The sequence below is a fragment of the Apis dorsata genome, unplaced genomic scaffold (genome assembly GCF_000469605.1).
Source record: "Apis dorsata unplaced genomic scaffold, Apis dorsata 1.3 scaffold_185, whole genome shotgun sequence".
Lineage (NCBI taxonomy): Eukaryota > Metazoa > Arthropoda > Insecta > Hymenoptera > Apidae > Apis > Apis dorsata.
The window spans coordinates 214,757-218,300 of record NW_006263470.1 but is presented as its reverse complement, the minus strand read 5'-3'; the positions used below and the strand labels follow the sequence as shown (position 1 = coordinate 218,300).

Below are 3,544 nucleotides of genomic sequence, written 5' to 3'. Positions count from 1 at the left end.
GCCCCGTGGCGCGAAGGGCCTCTCACTCGCACGGCTGAGGAGGCCCTTCGAGTAATTTAACCGGAGCACTTTCGGGTTGCCCGGTGGGCAGTATCCTGGGCTGATTGTAACTTATGGCCCCACTTTTGCACGGCCCCACGAGCTCGTAACTTTCATATTAGGCTAGCATTACCGCCCTCTAATAACTTTCGTTTGTTAAGGAGCGTTTCTTTCCTGCGTTCCCCACGAGCTTCGTTCGTTCCGCACGAATCGATCGTGCGCGCATCGAGTCACAATATTTGCACGGCGAGAAATGGTAACCGTCGAATATGTTAACGTGCACGTCGAGATTTTAATCTCAATCGAACGCGGGGGATTTGGCGTGGCGTGGATCATCTTTTTCAAAATATTGTGAAAATTTTTCATAGGATAAAGAAGTGGATGGAGATAAAGAAGTGGATGGAAATAAAGAAGAAGGCGCGTTGCTTCTAATTCTATTTATAGAGTTTTAAGAATCTGAATAATTGTAACTCTTGAATTGTACTTGTAATTTTAGATATGCTTAGAAGTTATTGCATACGAGGAATTTTGATTAATTTTCCATTTTCGAAATGTGACGCGCGATCCTTATAAATATTCTTAATCACGTATTTTAGAAAATGATAATTTACGAATGAATCATTCCTGACATCGAAGAATCCCAACGTGTTTTGCACCTGGACTAATAGGGTTCCAGATAAATGGCGCGGCACGCCGTTTCAGCCAAATGGGTAAAATTTGTCACCGGTAATAATATCATCGCATAATTATCACAACACGTGGTAATTTGTCTCGTTTCACCTATTTCTTACTTTATTTCCCCTAATTATTTATCCATTTTGTATATAAGAATGGTCAATACTTGTATTTTGACATTATTACCATTTCTTCTCGCCCGTGAAAAATAATATTCAAAATTCTTCGAATATCCGATAACTATGGAGAAGTTCATAAATTATATTTTTGATCCTCCGTTTCAAAAACGATGGAGGCTCTTTACACGCCTCTTCTTTTCGTTTTAGTTTGTCGAAAGGGATCCCTTTTTGACAAGAGGCGGCCGTCAAAGGACGAAAACGTCGTTCAGGAGGAATTCGAACGTGCCCACCATGACCGAAACGATAAATACGGGGGCCCAGAAATTTAGACGCCGTAAATCTTGGTTCACGCAGGCGTGTTCTTTCTTCTACGCGCTTCAAAGGACGTTAAGGATGGGGCTATCCCCCCTAAAACGAACACTTCGTGTCCTCTACGGACCTTGAGGATCGTCCACAATTATTAAAATTCTTCCTGTTCAACTCAAACTCCTTTTCGAATTATTGCAATAATATGTAATCGTTGAAATGAATAAAAGATTTTCTAACGAAGATAAAGTTTTATTCGATAATTTCTTTTCGTTTATTTATTTTTTAAAAATTATTTTCCACGGAGAGATTAACGGTTACACAAATTTCTCTTTAGAAATTTAATTATCTCCCTTTTTCAAAATCTAACGATAAATTTATAATCTTCGAAAGAGACACTTTTTAAAGATTAGTAGTCGCTAATTCCATAAATTTCGCGCACCTATTACTCGATCGCGCAATTTTTCCAAGCATATCAAGCTATTTCCCACTAGGGGGTTAAATTTTATGCTATTACTAGACCAGATCCCCACTTGATATTACCATACAATCGAGGGAAAAAGACTAGACTCGGCGCATAAATAACGATGGGACGCCGTAACGACGTCAAATCCAGATCGACGTCCATGCAGAGGGCCTGATCGTATCGATATATACGTGTATCCTCTGAAACTCGCTACGAACGATCATTTCGACTTAATAGACGTATTGTGCCACGAGGATCTTCGCCGTGGGGACACGTATGGAAATTTATACGATGAGAGCGACGATACCGACGAGAGTCTTGCAACGAAAGACGTATAATGGGCCTCCCTCCTTCGAGCCACGGCTAAAACTTCCAGATTGTCTCGTTTCTGTTTTGATGTCTCAACCATTGGATTTTATCGGTTATAAGACGGAGTATGCTGCGTGCGATCAGGTGCATATGCAATTTTACGACTGTTGCATTGTATGATTTAGACAATTCTTGTATATATTGTAATGCGAGGGATGTGTTTCATAAAAATTTAAATTATCTAGTAAAATATAATTTTTTTTTTTTTTATGTGAAAAATATAGACTATTATGCGTTGTGCCGAAAAAAAGAAAAAAGAAGAAGAAGATGATTCTTCATTCGATTCTGAAAATTTCAATTTTAAAACGTTGTAAAGAAATGCTTGATATATCGAAATCGTGATGTGATAAATGAATTGCAAGAAGATGAGAATTGCATTGTATAAATGATCATATTACGTAAGCTCCTAAGTATTATCTGTAATTATATATTTTCCTTCTAAATTTTCATCGTCGAGAACATCTTAATTCGAGACGTTACATCAACTTCTATTTTAATTTTATTTATTTTTCTTCCCAAGTACGTGTTCTTGAGATTCTTCATTTGACATCTTAATTAAAAAAAAAAAAAAAAAAAATTATCTCAATTTCTATATCTGATTTTATTTATTTTTCTTCTAATTTTTTCAAGATTTGATTTTTCCCGACATTTTAATTGGAAAAATCATTTCAATTTCTATTTTTATTTTTTTTTTAATTCTTTATTTAGGTTTTTTCCAATAACTATTCAATATTCTCGAGATTTTCTTCGATGCAATAAAAACTTTCGAGAATAACTTGATTTATCGTGTTGAAACAGGTGGTCATTTTTTTTTCATTTGTTTTTTCTTATACGTTGTATATATATATTTTGACGCAGTTTCGTGAGTGTGTAACTGCGCACCAATCGACAATTGGAAAAACGGAAATCACAATTTCAATTTACCAAGATAATTGTGTGATCATTGTCGGAAACAATGATTATTTAGCTATTTTACATCGATGGATAGTTTATTACCTCAATTAATCAGACACTGATTGCTCATAGACAAACAAAAAGCTATTAACATTAAAAATTTTCAGAATAATAATTGCGAAATTAAAACTCTGTACTCATAACAAATAACGTGTCGCAATTGATTTCTGTTGAACTTGCAAAAAATGTATTTTGTGCAATTTGCTGATATAAAATTCGAATCAGCGAATTCCATGTAATTTTTTCTTTTTTTATTATTATTATTATTTCTAACGAAACAATGATTCCATTAAAAAAAAAAAAGGATAATTTTCTTTCTATTTTTCAATTTTTGTCAAACAAATATAAAATAAATAGAATAGAAAGACCTATTTGTAACTTCTTTAACAACGGCAACAAATTAAAAAATCCAATTCAACCAACCATTGTCTCCATCATCCAACCGCATAGAAATTCATCAATCCCTCCAGTGCCAATTTCGCGGAGGTAGTGCGCAATGACTATTACTCAATTACAAGCGTAGATGATGGCACGTAAACAGCCGATTCTTCCACACCATTACCATCTTCTATCGATCTACGATCTTTTTTATCCGGGAAACAATGGCGCACGCGTG

General features: G+C 35.2%; 1 protein-coding gene across 1 annotated transcript in view; it reads right to left on the bottom strand.

Annotated features, from left to right (window-relative positions):
* Positions 1-3,544, bottom strand: part of LOC102680117 (mitogen-activated protein kinase kinase kinase 1a-like) — a 175,217-nt gene that overhangs the window by 7,142 nt on the left and 164,531 nt on the right. The gene's annotated exons all lie outside the window — the stretch shown is intronic.